This window comes from Budorcas taxicolor, chromosome 14, assembly GCF_023091745.1.
Source record: "Budorcas taxicolor isolate Tak-1 chromosome 14, Takin1.1, whole genome shotgun sequence".
Classification (NCBI taxonomy): domain Eukaryota; kingdom Metazoa; phylum Chordata; class Mammalia; order Artiodactyla; family Bovidae; genus Budorcas; species Budorcas taxicolor.
The window spans coordinates 37,663,369-37,685,475 of NC_068923.1; the positions used below are offsets into that span (position 1 = coordinate 37,663,369).

Sequence of the window (22,107 nt, forward strand, 5' to 3'; positions counted from 1 at the left end):
AAAATCTGTATCCAGAGTAGGAACCTGCTGAAGTGAGAACAAAGCCCTGCCCCTTCCTTGGTGGACATACTTCAAGGAATCAACCTGCTACCTGGGTAGCTGGCTGACGACCATGGGGAGTGGGCCACGGCTGGTCCTCAGGGTTAGTCTCTGCCACAGGTTGGATAGTCACAATGGCTGTAGCCACGCCAGTATTGGTGAACAAAAGTCCTTGTTGCTGAGCCCAGGCAGAACTTCCATCCCTACCACTAGGGCCATTTTGTTCACAAGTCCGCTGGGTGATGAAAGCAGGGGTTGGAGAATGAGCCTGACTGGTATCTACAGAATGGGCTGTCCTCTTCACCTGACTATTAAACTCCTCTCTAGGATCACCCTTTGTGAGCACTCGCATATAGATGCACGTTTATGTGCCCATTCACAGGCCTATCCTCTCTCCCCTCCCTCTTGCAGTTGGCATTTGCACCATCCTGAGAGCCAGAACCTCCTTAAATCTTGCACACCAGGCAACTCACCTTGTCTTACCATCATCCTGACCCAGGCTCACATCTCCAATTGACCAATCCTGCCCACAAATTCTAGAAGTTATTGACTCACCATAACCTCTAGAGCATGCCAAGTTGGGTAGTTCGGACATTTTATGCTGAAAATAATAGAGAGTCATCAAAGAGATTTAAATTTATAGAAAAAGGCTGATGTCACTAGAGTAACCGGACACGACTCAGTGACTAAACAACAACCACCAAAAATTCGTAGAAGTCTCCCTGATTGCAGTGTGGACCATGGAACAAAGGGGAAAGGACTGGAAATGGAAAGACACATGCTCTTCCTGAATGAGCTTAGAAGAAGTGGTGGTCACTGTATCTCAATAAAGTTTATCAGAAGAGAAGTAGTGGTCAGTTCTCATGCTAGCCTAGTCTAGGTTTGGGGGTAGGGGTATTGTTGGAGTAGCTGAAAGAGAACTTGTAAAGATGAGATAATAATCACTGAGTCCTAGAAAAATATGTAGATAACTAAGAGATCAGAAAAAAAGGGAAGGCAAATTCTAGGTAAAGAGTGAGCTGACAATAGAGATCTAGCCTAAGAATTATCAGAATATATACAGCCCTGTTAATATGACCCAGGACAAGATAATCTCAAGGAAAACCAGCCCCTGGGGAAGAAGTTACTCTTTTCATTGAACCCTGAGATATTCTACTGCATGCAATGCCACTCACCTACACAGCTGAGAACTTTGTGGAAGGAGTGCACGGCAATCCACTCCGATATTCCTGCCTGGAGAATCCCGTGGACGGAGGAGCCTGGTGGGCTGCGGTCCACGGGGTCGCAGAGTTGGACACGACCGAGCAACTGACACATATCGTGCTGTGGTCCCCAAGCAATTAACTCATTTAACCTCTCTGTGGCCCAGGTATCTCTTATGCACAAAACTTTGGAGACTGTTTAGAGGACTATGTAAAATTTAACTTCATGCTTTTGTGTATTATTAATTGCTCTTAAATGGTAGTTATATTTATTATAATTATTAATAATGGCAACATGAGGAAATGTATAGTCATGTAAATCTGTGAATCCCTCCCCAAAATGGATCCACTAATTAACGGATGTTATCCTGAAATAGGATTTTGAATTGATTCTTTCTTTGGGTTCTACTTGGTTTGGTCCTATTCAAATTATTAGCAATAACATCAGTGAAAATAGAATATAAGTCAACTAAATTTACAAAATGATATCAAGCTGGGAGATAAAGCAGGTTTGATAGTAAACCAGAATTCAAAACAGAAGCAAAAATGGTGGCCGAGTAGACCATTAGATGCAATTATTAGAGATTTAATTTTTAAAACAAATAAGCCTACATCAATTTTCTTTTATTCTTCAAACATGCTGACTTAATTCCTATATTATGGCCTTTGCACTGGTTTTCTCCTTGCCAGAAATGCTACACTCACTTGGCTGGCTTCAGTGTGTCATTCAGATCCCTGCTCAAAATCAACTCTTTTCTTTTTTTTTGACTTTTTATTTTGCACTGGAGTATAGCCGATTAACAATGTCGTGGTAGTTTCAGGTGAACAGCAAAGGGACTCAGCCATACATACACATGTATCCATTCTCCCACAGACTCCCATCCCATCCAGGCTGCCACACAGCATTGAGCAGAGTTCCTTGTACTATACAGTAGGTCCCTATTGGTTATCCATTTTAAGTATAGCAGTGTGTACACGTCCATCCCAAACTCTGCACTATGCTGTGCGTAGTCACTCATTCGTGTCCGACTCTTTGTGACATTATGGACTGTAGCCCATGAGGCTCTTCTGTCCATGGAATTCTCCAGGCAAGAACACTGGAGTGGGTTGCCATGCCCTCCTCCAGGAGACCCTCCTGAGCCAGGGATCAAAGCCACAGCTCTTACAGTGCAGGAGGATTCTTTACCACTGAGCCACCAGGGAAACCCTTCTATTGCCTTAGGTCTCCGCTCAAATGCCATTTCCCCTTTTAGACCTTCTTGGAGACATGACCAACAACTCCACACCTTCGTAGCCACTAGATATTTCTGCTCTTTGAAACAGACACACTCACCATCACCTGAAATTATCTTACATGTTTACTATATCATTTGAAGATTTTTGTTTCCCATGAGAATACAGTACGAAAACTTTGTCTACTTGCTTCCTGTTGTATTATCAGAGACAGAAACTTTGCCCTGTATGTTGGTTGAACAAACAAATGAGTTGATGAATAAATGAATGAGTGAGTGAACGCTTTTTATGAGGCACCCAGACTTTCAGCATTTTCCTTGACTGCCTTCCTCCTAATTCTGGCTTACTACTGTAAAAACAGTATCATGTAATTTATGCTTCTGGTTTGTTGAGTATATAACCACTAAGGGCTCATCTTGCTTGGTGAGTTCTGTAACTCTACTTATGCATAATTAGACAACAATTACCTTCAGCATATAAATGTTTTAGATTCTTTCCTCTTTGGTTGGTCATACTGTTATAAATGATTGGAAGGATTTGTTGTTTGAAGAAGCACCAAAGACACTTCATACTTGTTGGAAGGATTTGTTGTTTGAAGAAGCACCAAAGACACATCCAAATAACCTTATACATACCTGAAATTTCTCTTGCATAAAATATTCTTATCATCTCTTTTAAGAGTTTTGAAGCTTTTCTTATCACTGCAAGGAAAGAAATCCAAGTAAATTAAAAGGAACAGAAGCTGGAAATATGCAGGCATATTTGTGGCTCGAGTCATTCCACTCCTTGTACATTATGTGGTTTGCCTCAGTGTGTGGAAAAATACAGTAAGTGCTTCATTGTATGGAGGGTAGTTGTATCGTGTAACTTAGATGGTTTATTCTTTCTTGGAAATATTTTATGATAAACACACAATATGCTGAAATCTTTTCTGAATAATTAATGTCTATTTGCTTAAAGAAATAATTGTTATCTTCTAAAAGTATGTTTCTGCTCGCTCTACCTTTACTAAAAGCCTTCACTAAGAATGCTCCAATCCCATAAATGTCAGGGGGAAATGCCTTTAGGTTTAGTGAAGTCATTTATGCATAGGAATATATGGAATAAGTAAGACTTGCCCATCGAGAAAGACAAAAGGAAGAAATCTGAGTTATAAATATCTTAGACTTGCTTACAACAGGAAATTTTCAACTTTTCTGTTCCAGATAACATTTCTCTGCTATTATTGGGTGGGGGTAAATTAATGCGTACAATGTATACAGAGTTTTCTGTTACATGTATAACATTCTTCAATATGAACTATTTAAAATAAAATCAGGGCCTCTCCTGGCAATCTAGAGGTTAAGATTTCTCATTCCAGTGCAGGGGCTGTGGGCTCAATTCCAGGTCAGGGCACTAAGATTCCATAGGCTTTGCAGCCAAAAAACCAAAACATAAAACAGAAGCAATATTATAACAAATTCAATGAAGATTTTTTAAAATAGTCCACATCAAAACCAAGAAAATGTTTTAAAAAATAAAATCATTAAAATCATCAAAATATTTGGTTTAGTTTCTGACCCTCTCACTAGTATCAGTTTCACTAACAAGAAAAAGAAATACTTCTTTTGTATTTAGTCTTGCGATCTACTGCTCTTCAAGATCTACTGCTTTCTTTTTCTTTCCAATCTTGAGAATTTATGGGAACTTAAAAAATTCCTCTCTGTAATATTCTGATTTAGGCACTCTAACCTGATTATAAAATTAAGATGACATCAGAAGCATAAGCCAAAACTTCTTCTTATTCCAAATGCTCACAGTTGTTTTGTATGTACAATTTCAAAACTTCTGTTTTATATAAAAATTTGTTGAATATTAAATCATATAATTATGATTCATAATACTGTATACTTCAACTAATCTTGTCTTTATTTGTACATTATAAAGTCTTATTTTATCATTTACTCATGTCGATCAATAGAGGTCAAAGATACTTAACAATAATATTCTATATTAAAGTTAGAGATAAAGGAACAGTGCCTCTCATATGAATATCTAGAATCTTCTGAAACACTGTTTAGAAGCAAGAAACCGTTGGTATGTTATTTGTCATCCGCTAATGATTCTTACTTTCTCACTTCCAAACTACCTACTTTAATAAATCTCTAATAAATCTATCATAGTCTCTTCAGAGAAGTTATCAATTTTTTTCTAATTTATTCCTTATTTAAATTATGATTGTAATTTCTCTATGAGAAAAACCCTTCGCTCCTCTTTGTAATTATCCCATGATATAAAGTCCTATTAAAATTTTACTTCCTTGAAGAAACTTTTATAATCTTCCTCCATCTGATTTCTCTATAAAGCATCTGTTTGAATTTATTTGAAACTGATCTTGCATTATATTTACTTGACCTTGTTCATCTGCTGAGTTTTTTTCATGGGTGTATTACATTGCTTGGGTAAGGTGAGGTAAGGTAAGGTGAAGTCACTCAGTCGTGTCCGACTCTTTGCAACCCCATGGCCTGTAACCTACTAGGCTTCTCCGTCCATGGGATTCTCCAGGCAAGAATACAGGAGTGGATTGCCATTTCCTTCTCCAGGGGATCTTCCCGACCCAGGGATCGAACCCGGGTCTCCCGCATTGGAGGCAGATGCTTTAACCTCTGAGCTGAAAATTACTCATGGATGGAAATCACATCTTATAATTTGCTAAGACCCCTCACAGCCTGTCTATATCATATGCACAATGAACATTCTACAGTTTAGTGTATGATTATTATAAAACTTTGTTACAACAGAGGACAGCTATTGACAGGGTACATCTCCATAAGTTAGGTAACTGCTTTATTCTAGTGGGACAGGGTAGAAGATGACAACCTGTACATACCAATCTAGTCCTCATGCAAAGGTTTATTAAAATGCCCTTTAAAATATAATAAGCATCTACATTTAAGTAGTTGTGTCCTTGTTTAAAAGATTCTCTCATTAAAAACAGCAAAGACTGGGACTTCTCCTGGTGGGCCAGTGGCTAAGACTCCACACTCCCACTGCAGGGGGCCAGGATTCTATCCCACAGGCTGCAGCTAAAGAGTTCTCATGTCACAATCAGGATTGAAGATCCCATGTGCCATAACTAAGACTTTGTGCAGTCAGATAAATAAATAAAGATTTTTAAAAAGAACAGCAAAGATTTTCTCAGTGAAATTATTAATACATGTACACATAGAGACAGGCAGATAGATACTGATACATGCTAGTGTACACATAGGACATTAGAAGCTTATGAACAATACGTGTGTGTGCTCTGTCACAGTCATGTCCAGCTCTTTGAGACCCCATGGATTGTAACTCGAGGCTCCTCTGTCCGTGGGATTCTCCAGACAAGAAAACTGCAGTGGGTTGCCGTTTCCTCCTCCAAGGGAATCTTACCGACCCAGGGGGTCAAACCTGCATCTCCTGCAGCACTTGTGTTCATAGAAGATTAACAAGAATATTTTACGATTCATATTCCTAAGTGTGACTTTGTGGATCTTTTTAAGGGTTAGATGCTTCTGGAATGTCCAGTCCTCATTCTCTCCTGGATTCTGGTGGGTGTTACCAGGCGGGAAAGATGCCCTGCTGCTCTTGATAGCTACACTCAGAGCTGGGACTTCTCCAGCAGGACAGCACTTCCCTTGCTCAGGACTGCGCAGGAAGATGCTACAGTGTCCAGGCTTTCTGGGGACTGGGAGTTGATGAATATAAAGTGACATCATGATTATGCCACTATCAGAGCATCTGTTTTTCTCAGTAAGTGTCTGATGAAGTTCTGTTAGCTGCCTCTGCTTTTGCTAAGCAGTATGAGAAATTTCACCTGGGGTAGGATGAGGGTCAGCTCCATCCCCTGTTCTCAGGTAGCTTACAGTCTGGAGAGGTTAACTAAGGAGGAGCCACTCAACTACCATCAATTGAACAGGACAACTTATGAGCGTGTAGTGAGATCTGAGTTCTGAGATATATGCAGTCTAATCCAGAGTAACTCAGGAAGACCTTCCAAGAACAGCATGCTTAAGATGTTGATTAGGAGTTTGGGAACCCAGCCAATCTAAAATTCATAAGCAATTATTCTGCTTTACGACTGTGAGAAAATTGTGCTGGTATTTGAAGTTTCTGGGCTTCCCTGGTGGCTCAGATGGTAAAGAATCCACCTGCAATGTGGGAGACCTGGGTTTAATCCCTGGGTCAGGAAGATCCTCTGAAGAAGGGCATGGCAACTCACTCCAGTATTCTTGCCTGGAGAATCCCCATGGACAAAGAAGCCTGACAGACTGCAGTCCATGGGATTGCAAAGAGTTGGACATGACTGAGCAACTAAGCACACACACATTTAAAGTTTTCTACCTACCACCTTGAATAAAACTCTCAACTAACTTCCCTGGTGTCTCAGACGGTAAAGAGTCTGCCTCTAATGCGGGACACTCGTGTTCGATCCTTGGGTTGGGAAAATCCTCTGGAGAAGGAAATGGCAACCCACTCCATTATTCTTGCCTGAAAAAGTCCATGGACAATGGAGCCTGGCGGGTTACAGTCCATGGGGTCACAAAGAGTCAGACACAACTGAATGACTAACACAGTCAGTTAACATCTAAATAGGGAGTACAGGCTATCAGAGGAAGACAAGTGCAAACGATAAAACACTGTCATCACACATGGACATTTTTGTGCTACAAAAATCCATACTTCTACTGCCATTTCCTTCTCCAAGAGATCTTCCCAACCCAAGGATCAAACCCGGGTGTCCCGCATTAGAGGCAGACTATTTACTGTCTGAGACACCAGGGAAGTTAGTTGAGAGTTTTATTCAAGGTGGTAGGTAGAAACTTTAAATGTGTGGGTGCTTAGTTGCTCAGTCATGTCCGACTTTTTGCAACCCCATGGACTGCAGTCTGCCAAACTTCTCTCTCCATGGGGATTCTCCAGGCAAGAATATTGGAGTGCGTTGCCATGCCCTTCTCCAGGATCCATACTTCTATTCTATCAGAAGCACCACAATGGCAACCTATGTTGATTTGTTGTCCCAAAAGCTATTGATAGACTGTTAGTCTTTCTGTAGATCAATCAGCTGAGTCAGACAGAGCTTGTTCGATTGGGTGGAATGGTGAAATGGGGAATAGAGACACTCCTTTAGTCATCCCGTTTTGTTTTTCCCCAACCTCCCTGCCTCCATTCCTCTACCTCGTCTCTCTCTTGTGACAGACTGGCTGGCAATTTGCAAGTGTTGATGTCCTCCAAAAATATATACTTCGAAGTCTTGGTCACTGGTGGAATGAGCAGAAAATTAAGGATATGTGGAATTTGTGAGTAAATAAAACAAGTTGGAATCACTGAGCTGCAGCTTGAAAGATTGACTTTTACCAATTTCGGGAAAGGGAAAAGAGTCACAGAAAAGGTGACAAAGGACACATCTGACTGGTTGTGAAAGTAAACAGGGGAAGTTATTGTGTTGTACTGAGGGCAGGTAAGAAGTGGATGGTTAGGTGCATGAGTGAAAATATTGACAGTGAGAGATTCTGTAACAGATGAGTGAGGGAAGGATGAGTGGGCGGAGGAGCTAAAAGGCATTCTGACATTTTGTTAAAACCTCCCGCAACATTCCGATCATTTGCAACTGATTTCTACAAATGTCAGAAATAGCATTGCTCATCCTGAAATACCAGGTAACTGAAAAATAGAACGCCTCCATGAAATTCTGAGCATATCTTTACCAAACACTGAGAAGCCAGAACATCTGCTTTAGAGAGTTCGGGGAAAAATACACATTGAACCCTGAAGACTCTAGTGTTTTAAAGAGAAGAAATTGGTGATTAAGCATCGTTACCATCTGTGGTTCAGGGACCTCATGTTTCCTGACTTGTCCTTTTCTCCTTATTCTCTCTGGCTTATCTATTTTGCTCGTTACACACTGTATGGTATAATGGTAGAAAGGAGAAAAATCCAAATTAGTTCATTTTTTTCTGGCTACTAATGAACTGATTTAATATTTGATTAGGAAGAGGCTGGAATGAAATTAAAAATTCCGGTTAGTTGTGTCACCTCTGATTTTTTTATTCTGGGGAAAATAAGAATTCATGAGCTCTATACAAAATAGATGGATGATGTTTCTATTATGGAAGTAGCTAAACATTCTAAGCTCACAGTTGGCAGAAATACTTGAAAAACTATCCTTAGTACATTATTTTACCCAGTCTATGAGAATGCACAGGGCATGTATATTAGTCTAATATTTCACGTACTGTGCAAGCAAATTCTGATGGCTTAACCCTTTAGAAACAGTTTAAAATCTTGAAGTAACTGGGAGTTCTGAGCCAGATGAAAATAAGAGTTCATTTATTTCATAGAAGTGGGCACAACATCTCAGTACTGAAGCCTAGATGTTTCATAGATGGAAAGGACCTGTACAGATTCAAACCCTTTCCATCACTAATTAGTTATAGATGATATTTGGCAATATAGACTTCCTCAGGAAATTTTTATATGTGTTTGGTGTGAATAACAGGATAGGAAAATCAATTCAATTAAGTTCAATTAAACTGACAGCATCTGCATGTCCTAAACAGTCTCAGCTCCTGGGGGCAATCCTTGTTATTCCTGGTAATGGATCGGTTCAACAGCTCCAAATCTTAGAGACCAATGACACCTACTTCTCCTTCATCTGCACCCTTCATGGGAGAGTTTCCAGTTCCTGCTAAATCTAGATTGACTCACCTTCCCGTGTTTGTCCTTTCAGCTTCTCCAGCATTTTTGTGAATGGTTCCCTGTATTCACATCCCTGTTTCCTGCCTGCCTGGATCCTGACTCATGCTTGGGGGATAATAATATCATTATTGACAGTGTAGGAAAAGAGTGTTAGGGGCCCCAGAGACAACTGAGGGGAGTCAGGTACAGTATTTGTTTGCTTGAAATGTCCAATCCATGGTAGTCCGGTATTTATCTACATACTATAGCATACAAGGGGTTTCCCTGGTAGCTCAGACAGTAAAGAATCTGCCTGCAATGCAGGAGACCTGGGCTCAAGCCCTGGGTTGAGAAGATCCCCTGGAAAAGGGGATGGCTACCCTTTCCAGTATGCTTGCCTAGAGAATTCCATGAACAGAGGAACCCAGAGGGCTACAATCCATGGGGTCACAAAGAGTTGGACACAACTGAAGCGACTTAGCAGCAGCACAGAATACAAGATCATGTCCTAGCAATGTCAGATTGCTAGAAATGGGACTTCCCTGGTGATCTGTGGCTAAGACTCCAAGATCACAATGCAGGGGCCCCGGGTTCCATCCCTGAGAGCTAGATCCCACATGCTGCAACGAAGAGGTCCCGTGCCGCAAGTAAAAGACCTGGCACAGACAAATAAACAACTATTGAAAAACAAGTTGCTAGAGGTGTGTAGCCACAGACTTCTGTCTTCTAAACTCATCTTGTCATAGAGCAGTAGCACCAGTTCACAGATGCTGCTGGTCCAGAGGCAGAGCAGTGTGAGTAGTACCAGTCCAGTAAAAGGCTAGAAAGAGAACTTTCTTGAGAATCAGAAAATGGGCTGGGAGTTAGAGATGAAAAGTCTGCAGTTACAGGCAAATCGATGGGAGCTGGAGATAGGGAACTGGGGGAAACAATCCACAGGAAGAGTGCATGAGCACAAGCAGGCTGAGGGCAGAACATCACAGGCACTAGAATGTAGCCATAGGTAAGCAGGCAGTCTGAGAAAAACGAGGAGTGAGGGTGGGAGCAGAAGGGCCCATGGAGACAGAAGTGTGGGCTGAGGGCAGGCCATTTGGGTCCACTGCGGTGGGCGCCCTGCCCAGAATGCCTCAAACAGGCACTGAGTTCCATGTGCTCTGCTAATTAAGTCAGGCTGCAGTGTGTATCCCTCACATTCATACAGTGAAATCATGCTCTCCCCCCAGCAAAGTGATGATACTAGTAGGGGAGGCCTTGGAGGTGATTAGGTCATGAGAGTGGGGCTCTCGGGAGTGGGGTTAGTGCCCTCATAAAGGAGACCCCCAAAGAGCTCCCTGTCCCTTCCCCTGTTCCATCTGAGGACACAAAGAGGAGCTGGGCTCTCACCAGACACCACACCAGGGGCTGCCTTATCTTGGACTTCCTGGCCTGCAACCCTGTGAGAAAATAAATTTCTGTGGTTTATAAGCAACTCAGTCTATGGCATTTGTGTTGTAGCAGCCCAAACAAAACAAGACACAGGCACACGAACGTATGACATCATTTAGAAAACATCCCATCCAAATAGTTAACCCAAAGGTGGAATAGCTTGCTTGAAAAATCTAATCACAGAGAACACTGCCCTCACTGATAAAACAAACATGAAGTGTCAGTACTAACAAGACTTTCTGGGGTGATGAGAGAAATGTCTTTTCTCTGTGCCTCCATCATGTGGCTAATGGCACTTGAAAAGTGGCTAGTGGCACTGAGAAACTGAAGCCTTCATTCAATCTAATTTTTAAATTTAAATAGCTCACATGGTTAAGGACTGTATTATTGGGCAGGTAATTCATATGACCCATAGGCAAGGTTGATTTAGAGTAAAAGATTCGTAGGTTTTGGCATCCTATGAACCAGCCTTTAAATTCCCTAATTACTAACTCCATGACCTTGGATACCTCACTCACCTTCCCTGGGCCTGAGTTTCTTCTTAATAAAATGGAGATCACAACATTTATGTTTAGGGCCATTGTGATGAATGGAAATGAGGCATGTATACTGTCTAGCACAGATCTGTGAGTGCGTGCTGAGTCATTTCAGTTGTGCCCAACTCTTTGCAACCCCATGGATTGTAGCCCTCCGGACTCCTCTGTCCATGGGATTCTCCAGACCAAACACTGAGTGGGTTGCCCTGCCATCCTCCAGGGGACCTTCCTGACCCAGGGATTGAACCTGTGTCTCTTAAGTCTCCTGCTTTAGCAGGTGGGTTCTTTACCACTAGTACCACCTGGGAAACACAGACCTGGTACACAATAAATGAGAGCTATTACTAGTATTAAATGACGTGGGTCAGTACTCATTGGACATAACTCAACTGTTTTGATTCATCGATCATTAGCATGAACATGTAATAAATTGTGAAATGTGCAATAAAGATAACCCCTGGCTGTTGCCTGTGGTGGAGTCACCTCTTCCCATAGCAACTGGTGGTGCTTTTCTACTCAGAGACTCTCTTATCTCCGGTTTGCCATGAGCTGTGCTTTTTCAGCCTGATTGCTTCTAGCAAATCCTCCTCCTCCTAAGGAGCATCCCTCAGTGCTTCTTCTATAACCTCGGCTGTTCAGGGGAAAAGATAAATCAAGCTTGTTCAATCAATAACTATAATTTTACATACAATCCTAAATCCAAGGAGTCTTTTTCTGTGGAATTAAGAGCAGGTATTCACAGAACTTATTTACCTTCACCCTGGCTCAACATCACAATCTCTTGGGGGATTTTCTTAATACACAAGTCAATCCCTCTTTCCCCCCAGACCAGAGAGGTGGTGTCTTATGGGCACTCAAGAGATTCTGTTTTAGAGTCTGAAAAGCAGTGATGTATGCCCTGTTCCTGGAATGGGTTCCGGACAGATGGGGTTGTTGGATCCCTGGTGAACTGAGAGATGTTACAGTGCTCTTGGACAAGGAAATGGCACTGACATCACATAGATCTGATGTATGGACGTGGGAAAACTCTGGATATGTGATTGACATTTTCACTGGGGAATCATAGCCAATGATTTGAATAAATGTCATTCAGAGCTGGGCCAGGATTTCAGAACTACTCTTTCTTTTCTTCTTAAGCTACCCTGTCCCGAACCTGGAGATGGTTGACCTCCTTGTACTGTTCTTTTCTGGGGCTCAGATCTGTTTATGATGCATTACTATTTGGCTTACAGGCTTTTATACATGAAATGTCACTGGTTGTCCATACAATTGGGTACGTACCCATGTGAAGAAAGACTGGTGAAAACTCTGAATAAGGATCAGAATTCCCATAAGAAAATACCCTTGGAATCAGAGGTTCAAAGCAATGCCTTTGGGTGCATGCAGCCCACTCCCTCACCACCAACACTCCTATCATTCACGGGATCTGTGAGTAATGGCTAAGCAACCCTCTGACTAGTGTGTGAATGCTCGTAGGGTACTAGTCGAACATTGTTATCTACTTTTAGAGACAAGAATCTCTGAGACAAAAGAATTCCAAGCACAGGCCAATAGCCCACTTCTCCTGATGAGTAAAATTCCAGCATGACGAACCAAAGTCAGCAGTCCCCCAGAGTCTGTAGCAGACCCTACAACTGCCAGTCCAGAAAAGAAATGTTTTATATCAGCAAATACTGGGGATTATGAAGGCGCCTGTTATTGGAATAATTAAGACAAAAACATTTACTGGGATATTCTAGTTTTGAGGCGTTGTTATCTTCTCTCTTGTTTTCTAACCACATCTTTTATTAATTTTTGCTTTTGGGAAGGACAAAGTGAAAATATGGAATCCACCCTGGGCAACAGTAATGCCCTAAATGACACCCTTAGTCCTGTCTCAAGGCAAGCCTTCCTGATAAGTGACTGTCTTGTCATCTACTTTATTTCAAAGGCCATTTAGGTGACAAGGAAGCTGCACTGTTTGGCTACATTCCTGATTTTCAGAGCCTAGGTATTATGGGAATTGTTAATGGCTTTTTAAGTGAGTATTTTGGAAAGTAATGTAGCTCAAAATAGAATAAGCTAAAAAGACAATTTATTGGTGCATTTCCTCAGACATCCCGCAGTTCTAACTGGTTTCAGAGATGGCTGCCCATGAAAAGTTAAAATGTTAGTAGATGATTAAGTGAAGATGTCATTAGTGTGTTAGTCACTCAGTTGTGTCTGACTCTTTACAGCCCCATGTACTGTAGCCTGCAGGCTCCTCTGTCCATGGGACCCACCAGGCAAGAATATTGGAGTGGGTTGCCATTTCGTTCTCCAGGGGATCTTGCTGGCCCAGAGATCGAGCTCCTATCTCCTGCACTGCAGACGGGTTCTTTACCGTCTGAGCCACCAGGCTGCCCGGAGGGGCTTGTTACTGTTGTCAGGACTCTACCTGTTTCCCTGGCTCAGGTGGTTTTCCTCTCTAATAGGTTTCCTCCAGCTGCTGCAGGTTTCCATGGCATGGTCTCAGAAGCTGCCACATCAGTTCAGAAAAAGGACCACCCCCTCATTAGAACATGTGCCAGCCCCCCTCCACTTTGTGCCAGGGATGAGATGCACTCTGATTGACAGACCTGGGTCATGTGCTCCTGCAGTGTCGGTGGAGGGGTGTCATACACAAAGGCAGGAAGCAGTTCCCAAAAGGAAGAGGTTGGGGTAAAGAGATATACTTTTTTTTTTAATAGACTATTTCGGAGTGAGAAAGGTTGGTTCCATTTGCTATGGGAAGGATGAAAAATAACTTCATTCTACTGTTACATGACTTTGGGAGTTAATGGAGACCACAACATAATCTGTGATCACATGGAATACATTAGTATGCCAGAGGAAAGTTCCATTGAAAACCCAGTATCATGTCAGTTTCTTAAAATGGTTCTCTTGTAAAAAGCCAAAGACTTATTATGGGAGCCTGAGTTTTCTTTATTTGATAATTTCTGAACTTGCATGAAACAAGAGTCACATAATTCAAATATAGATGATCCTCCTGAGAAAACAGGATGAATGCAACTGCATTTGAAATGTGCTAAAGATAATAAAATAAAATTTTGCTACATATTTTAGAGAAGTAATTATGTTGTGAAGTCATATCTCATTCAAAATCAACCATTTTGATTAATACAGATTTTCTCTTTTAGCATTCCCAATAGTAAACGCTAAACAAGAATGGGTTTAATCTTCCTAAAACAATAAAACCCTCAAAACCCCAACCAAGTTATTAGGCAAATCAAAAGAAAAAGCATTACCAAACCATGCATTATGAGATAAATAAGGATGCACCCGGAAACAATTACTTAATTTATAAACATCAGTTGGTCTATACTCTAGGGTTAGTACATGGTACCCGAAGATTTTTTTCCTATATTCTCTAATGTCTTCTTCAAATCTCTTTAGGAGTCTCAAAAATACGTTCAGCATGTATGTGGAACCTAAAAAAATGGTATGGATGATCTTATTTACAAAGCGGAGACAAAGACGCAGATGTAGAGAACAAAAGTATGGATACCAATGGGGAAAAGGGTGGGTGGCATGAACTGGGAGACTGGGATTGACATATACACATTACTGATAGTATGTATAAAATAGATAACTAATGAGAACCTACTGTATAGCACAGGGAACTCTACGTAGTGCTTTGTGGTGACCTATATGGGAAGGAAATCCAAAAAAGAGGAGATTTATGTATACCTATAGCTGATTCACTTTGCTGTAGAGCAGAAACTGATACAACATTATGAAGAAACAATGTATTGAGGTCTTCCCAGGTGGCTCAGTGGGAAGGAATCCACCTGCCAATGCAGGAGACACAGGAGATGCAACTATGCTGAAATAAAAATTAAATTTAAAAAAAAGCAAAACAAAACCAACCAACCAACAAACCAAAAAAAAAAAAAAAGCCTTCAGAAATTTAGTTTACAAATATTGAGAGGGTGTATCTGAGTAGATGAAAGTTAGTCAATAGAGAATGTTGTCAGGCACCGACATCTAGGTAGGTGGACTGGCGAGTTCTCACACTCACAGAACAGGCTCCGAGTTTGGGGTTTCCTGGCAGTTAAGATCCAGCGCTTCTCCAACCTGGAGGGAGTAGGGGGCCAATGCGGGAGCACTTTGGAGGCGGGGCGGGGGGGGGGGTGAGATGGGAGTGAGGGGTGGGGTGATCTGGGGGAGGTGCTAGAAGGGGGGGGTTGCAGGAGGGGTGGGGCCGGGGGCGGGGCGCCCGGGGGCGTGCACACCGGCGGGGACACGCGCTCCCGGCCGCGGCAACTCGCTCCAAGTTCCCTCCCTCGCTCCCTGGCGCTGGCAGCCAGAGTCCTCCCACTCGGCTCAGACCGAGCCGCCGCGGCCGCCGCCAGCTCGGCCCCCCGCTGCCTCGCGCCCCGGACCCCGCGGCCTTCCCAGTCCCTCGCTCTGCCCTCCGGTGGCCCCAGCGGCCCGGCCCTCGTCCCTCGCGGGCCTCGACAATTTTGCCTGCCGTCCCCGGAGCCCGGTGCCCGGCTCGAACTGCACAGGGGAGCGCGGACGAGGTAAGGCTGGGCCGGGGGCCGAGTTGAGGGGCAGCGCCGCGCCCCGATCGCTCACAACGCCGAAGCTGCGCGCGGCCGCCGAGCAGCCGGGTCCGCCCCTGCAGCTCCCGCCCAGCCTGGGTCTCGGTTTAACGGGGCGCGCGGGCCGCGTGGCCCAGACCGACCCCGGCCGGTGTTCCGGACCGCGAGCTCGCCGCGCGCCGGGGGTTGGCGGGAGGCCGGAGCGGGGGCCCGGCGAGTTGGGCGCGCGGGTAGGGGCTCCGCCCGGGACCCCCTCGGCCAGGGCCCCCTCGCGCGGCCTCTCATCTCTGGTCCTGAGTACTTTGCGAGTATCGGTCCCTTTTCCTCGTGGGCTGGGAATTCCTGCAAGATATGCAGATTCCGAGGCCCCGAAAGTTTGGTTTGGGGGACCCCCTCGGGCCCCATTCGTGGTCTCAATTGTCTGGACTTTATTTGAAAGCGTTCAGATCTGAAATGGAATTAAGAGACCCCTGGCGCGCTGGCGCCCCATCACCCCGCGGAGCTGGGAGCCCGGCCGCCGAGCGCGCTGCCTGGTCCACGGGCTCTGCTGGTGGTGGTGGGGACCCAGGCGGTGACAGCTCTCCCTCCGTGCTGGGTGCAGGCCGGGGAGGGAAGCGAGGGATCTTCGTCGTGAGCTCAAATCCCTCTGCAGAGCGGAAAGCGAGCACCTGATGTCCGGTTTTTTAACCCTTAAGAGTTGGTGTTCAGCTTTATTGAGCCACAAAAAGTAAGCAGGCTTTCTTTCCCGCCCGAGACAGGAGCTAACTTTGCGTTTTTCCTGCCGGCCACGTCCTATTCACAACCTGGCACGCATCTGTAATAACACTGCGTGGCTGGTATGGTCAAGGCTGCGCGCTGGTCTGATTTTGAGGAGGCGGATAGTAGAGTAAGCATTTTTTGCAGTATAAATAGTAAATGACTGTAAACGACTTCCATTTTCTTCATTTCCCCTGTTGGAGCTCAAGTTATTTATTTAGCCTTTTCCTTCCAATTTACACTTAGAGTCGTTCCATGGAAAATACCCGAATTAACTTGTACTTATTTTGCGACGTCACCACTCCTAGTCATTCCAATGAGCTATTTATTAAGTACAGTTATTCTGACATAAGGGTGAGTTAATGGTAAGCCATCCTTCTTCCTTGAGTTAACACTCCATCGTCTTGCCCTATGGTATTTAATCTGTGCCATTACTATAGATGGTATTTTGACAGCCTGATAAGCTGTAAAGAGCTTAGCATCGTGCCCTCCGGGACATGGTGCTAGGGAAGTGTCAGCTGGTTTTATTTATAATTTTTATTATCAGTCCATATGTTTTTTTCTCTATGGAAAATGGTTGTTTTGTTTTAATCCCTGATCTTTTAATTTATGGTCTGTTTTACGTCTGCGGTTTAGTTTTAGATCAGGATTGAGGTTGGGTTGTTGTTTTGCTTATGACAGACAGGCTGTTGTGTGTGTTCTTATACATGAGATATAGCAGATCTCAGAATGAGAACACAGTTCTGCACATGCTCATATGCAGGCACACTTCATGAGACCTCATTATGCTTAAGGGCCTCCTTGTCTAGGGAGAAGCCTAGACATTAGGAGAAACCTGGGCTCTGAGCCTCATCCTGAACCCCCTTGTTCTGCAGGTTTAGAATCATACTTTCAATTCCTTGTGGCTGCTAGCACAGCAGTTAGGTGGTTCGCACTGTGTCAAAAGGTAATAAAAGATAAATATATGTACCCTTTATACCTACATCAGCCAGAACACATAATTCTTATCCGTGCTTTAAAATCTGCAGAGTGTATAGTGTAACTAGCAAAGAAAAATTAAAGTGGCTTAATGATCATGTGTTTGTAACAGAAAGGTGATGTCTGTTACCTAGACATTTGAAAAGATTGTTAGGAGTTAACCCTCATTTTGAGGTTTCCCCCCTCCTCATCACTTTTAATTTTGAAGTGACATCTTTTTCATTCCTAAACAGTTTTCTTAGCTAAGTCAAGGCTTGATGTTAACTCGTGGGCCCCTGCAGAGCTGGGCTGCTGTGGGGACCATGTGGCAGTAGATGGTGCTATGACTGGCGCTGGTGGACTGACATGTGTGATCCAGTGGAATTGGAGGAGGGATTCCTTTCTCAGTTTTGTTTCTCGTCCTCTCCCCAAAATACACTCTTTCTGCATTAATACCTTCTAACAATCTTCTTAGGAATAGACTTTTAAGAAAAGTTTGTTCTTTGCATTTTCAGCTTTTTACGACTATCAGCCAAATTTTCCTCTCTGAAGAAGTCCAGGTGTTAAGAATAATTCCAGGTATTCCAGATGTTAAACATTGTTGGCCAAAATTTGATTTAGTTGACTGTACCCTAGACTCTTCTTTTCTCCTAACAGAGGAAGATTGATCATTCTGAGCCTAGAGGATCTCTCAGCAAACCTGGGCTTTTTTCTTTTTCTCCTCAACACTCAACTCCTAGGAGAGAAAAACAAATAAGAAACCTACTCACTTCTTGACTTTAAGACAGCCACTTAATAGGGTGAATTCTCGTGTATTCTGGTTTTTACCGGCATTCTGCCACTCCATACAATGCTGCAAGAATTGAAATTCAGGCTGAAGCCTCTGGAGCTCTGCAAAGGCATGACTCATCCACGAAAAATATATTCACTCCACTTAGTACAGCACCGAGCAGAGGAGGTAGCGCAGGAACAAGGGGGTTCTGGATTGTAATGAGGGTTCTCTCTCTGGCCAGCTTGGGGACTGGCCACGTCCCAGGCAAATGACGCTGCATTCTCTAAACTCCTGCAGCACAGGGTCCTTGCTGTTATCTCCTTGCTTCAGGTGAGGCTAAGCGACCTGGCTGAGTCATGGAGCTCCGGAGAAGCAAAGCTGCAGTTTTAACCCAGGTGTGCCTGTGTCCTGGTGGCTCAGTGGTAAAGAATCCACCTGCCAATGCAAGGAGGTTCGATCCCTGGGTCGGGAAGATCACCTGGAGAAGGAAATGGCAACCCACTTCAGTATTCTTGCCTGGGAAATCTCGTGGACAGAAGAGCCTGGTGGGCTACAGTCCATGAGGTCTGAAAGAGTCAGAGACAACTACGCACGCATGCGTACACATAAATGTAGTATGGATTCTAAATTTTGCTGGGATAAGTTATGGAGTGATTTGTATGGAAGATTTTTGTAGTAAGAAATTTAGCGTTTTGTTGTTCATAGATGTTGTGGTCCAAACAATTAGTTCAAGTCATTAGATACCAGCGGGGAAATGTATTGCAGAATACACTTTCATTGTTTTTAAACCCAGGTTTGTTTCTGGAATGTCTTTATGTGATACAAAATTCTTGAAGTTAAATCATACATCTTCTCTCCTATTCTGACATGTTTGATTCCCTCCTGCTTGTGAGAAGGGCCTGGGAGTGATTTTCACATTTTAAACTTTTTGCAGTTTGAGTCCCCTAAGGATAATCACATAAGAACACAGCATTTAAAGACATGAGACTTGTTTTTAATTTTTTTTTTAAAGGGAACATTAGTAGGTGAAGCAAATTGCTTCCTTTTCCCAGTATGATTAAACAATTCTAAAGTGGAACTGGCACTAAAGATGGAATTTGAACATTATAAACACTTTAGGGAGAAATTCAAAGGTGAAAATTCAGCCCAAGGAAACAATACGTCGTTTGGCAGACAGATTTCTAGAAAAATTGTAAGAATTCTGTGCTGTGTTTTATACATCAGAGCAAGATCAGTGGGTTTTGAAATTGTTCATTTCCAGGTAAAACTTTTAAAATTACAGTTCAGAAGCATATGGGAAATTTTGGAGTAGTTAGGTTGTAATGCAAAGCATTTTTCCCCCCTCAGGGCCCTGTTAGAAGTTACTTTCATTTTTTTTGTCTTTTTCAGGAAGAATCACTAATATCTTTCAAAATAGCTCTTCTTGGCAGCATTTTTTTGGTCCCATTGACTGGAAGGTTATGAAAATAAAGTAACTATGTGAAATAATGTAGTTTAGTAATTTCTTCTATTATGATTGCTATATTAAACAGATATTTATAGAGGGTTCTTTGTGTGCCAGGTCCTGGAGATAAGTAGTGCCCAGGAAAGAGGTCCCTGCCTCATTGAGGGATTCGAGTGTAAAGTGGGACAAAATAGATGAAATAAACAAGTAACTGAAAAGCTAATTTGAAGCAGTAATAATTGCAGTCAAGACTGAGGGTGGCATTCTTATCTGAGGACCTCATGGAGGCTGATTGAGTGGAGACATTATGTGAGAAAAAGAAGCAACCTCTGGAAGGCCTCTGGGCCGGGAAGACAGACAGCCTGTGCAAAGGCCCTGTGGCCTTTGTGAGGAACAGGGGACAGTAGCAGAGGAGCCGAGCAGGGCCTTCCTTGAGGACCCAGGGTGAGTGGTGGTGGGGGGGGAGTTTCTGTTTATTCTGTAGGCAGTGGGTCCTGCGGGAGGGTGTGACTCACTCTCATTCTCAGGTTGGCAGCTCATTGTGCCCACCTCGTGGTGACCAGTACCAACTGGGCTGCAAGGAAAGCAGAGGAGGTATGTTGAATTTCTGCTTACCTGACACGCTATTCCCTGGTGGCTCACTGCAGCGCAGGAGACCAGGGTTTGATTCCTGGGTTGGGAAGATCCCCTGGAGAAAGGAATGGCTATCCACTCCAGTATTCTTGCCTGGAGAATCCCATGGACAGAGGAGCCTGATGGGCTACAGTCCACCAGGTCGCAACGAGTCGGACACAACTGAACGATTAACACTTTGACACAGTATTGCTCTTAAGATGCGTCATTGCTGTATACACCATTGAGAAAGAAAGGAAACTTCCCATTAAGCCCTGCTTGTAAGGACCGGCTGTGACGTGGATCCTCATTTCAGATGTCAACACTGGAAAATAGAGTTGCCTTAGATTTGGTGAAATCTGGTCTTTTCTGGAGACCAGGCTGAGAGGGCCTGCTGGTTTGTATTTCACTTTTACTTGTGCCTGCGTAATATGAGTTGAATTCTGTGATTTGGAAGGGTCTGGGGGAAGCGGCTGTGTAGAGGGCTCTCCTACCTCTGGATTGGAAGCTAGTGTAGAAAACTGCATCCCCCGTGTCTTTCTGCTGCTTCACAACTGCGTGAAAAGGGATTTGCAGATAATGTTCCCGCAGGTGGACTGCAGACTGTGGATGTCAGAGAATCAAGGAAACTGGGACAATCTGGATCTACCAGGCCCAAGGGGACACACAGACACTGTGTGCTCATTCAGAGTGGGCGGCACATCCCCTGGGAGCTCCGAGCTTTGTTTCTCTCTGTCACTGGGAGCAGGGCGGGTCGAGGGCTTGGATAACCAGGCCGAATAATTGTCAGCCAGCAAACCAGTAAGTGGGTCCCTGAGAGGCTGGGAGAGGGCGCCTTGCTCATGGACCCGGTGTGGGTTTAAAGATTGGCTCTATGGGCTGAGCAGGTTCCTCAGGCTTCGGGAACCTCAGTTTCCTGATCTATCAGATGAGAAACTGCGGGACCCACTTCAGGGGATCATTGTGGGGTTTAAGGAGGATGGTGCTGGCAGAGTAGCCAGCTCTCCGTGGAGCTTGGTTGGTGTCGGGGGTTACCATCTCTTGGAATGTCCTCTGTCCCTGCATCCGTCTTGAGTGTTCTCCTTACACAAGTCACAGCACGAAAGTCTTTTTTTGAGAGACTCACCCCAACTGCTGAAGCTAAGGTCCCTCCTCCAGCCACTCTCTGGCCCCCAGGCTAGTGCTATTTTCTTCAGCTCATCCCTAAGTGAAATTGTGTATGTGTTGTTGTTGTTATAAGTGTGTTTCTCCAGGTTGAGCAGATCACTGTTGCAAGGACTGCTGTGTCCACAGGGCCTGGGACGTGGCTTATTTACCTACTGGCTGTGCAGGTGGCACTGCTGACAACGGGTCCTTCCCATGGGACCCAAAGGACAGCAGGGCTCTTCTCTGACTGTTTTTTCGGCTGCAATGATGGGCCTTCCAGAGCAGCGGTAGAATTCTGGGATCCAGCAAGCAGGCTCCAGCCAGCCTTCAGAGAGGACTTTGGGGATGGAGGTTGGGGAAGAGGGAAAATTTCTATCTGGAAATATGGGTTTCTTGGAACTGTGGGACTGCTTGTAGTTTTGCATGTCAGAGGGTGTCACCTGCTTCATCTTCCAGCAAATGTCACCAGAGGCTGATTACCTAATACCTGATATACCAGCTTTTAGGCACCCTTCTCCTTCTATAAAGCACACAAGAAAACGTGGTGGGGAAGTGTGCCTGCCATACAAGGGACCGGGCTGTCACATGTCACACTGCTCTTCCCCTTGGGAAGCTGGCATTGGAACTGGGGTGGAGCTGGCAGCCTGGTGAACCTGCCCGGTCAGCCCTCTGGATCATGGGTTATTCCTCCCATTTCTAAGTCGTGTTTTGTTACTGGTGATGC

At 44.0% G+C, this 22,107-nt stretch overlaps 1 protein-coding gene across 2 annotated transcripts in view; it reads left to right on the top strand.

The window, feature by feature from the left end:
* The first annotated feature begins 15,546 nt into the window (after positions 1 to 15,546).
* The window catches only part of FAM110B (family with sequence similarity 110 member B), a 145,021-nt gene continuing 138,460 nt past the window's right edge, over positions 15,547 to 22,107 (top strand). For both annotated transcript variants that reach the window (XM_052651916.1, XM_052651917.1), the window contains exon 1: positions 15,547 to 15,675. The gene's annotated coding sequence lies outside the window, so the exon portion shown is untranslated. The remainder of the gene's footprint in view (positions 15,676 to 22,107) is intronic.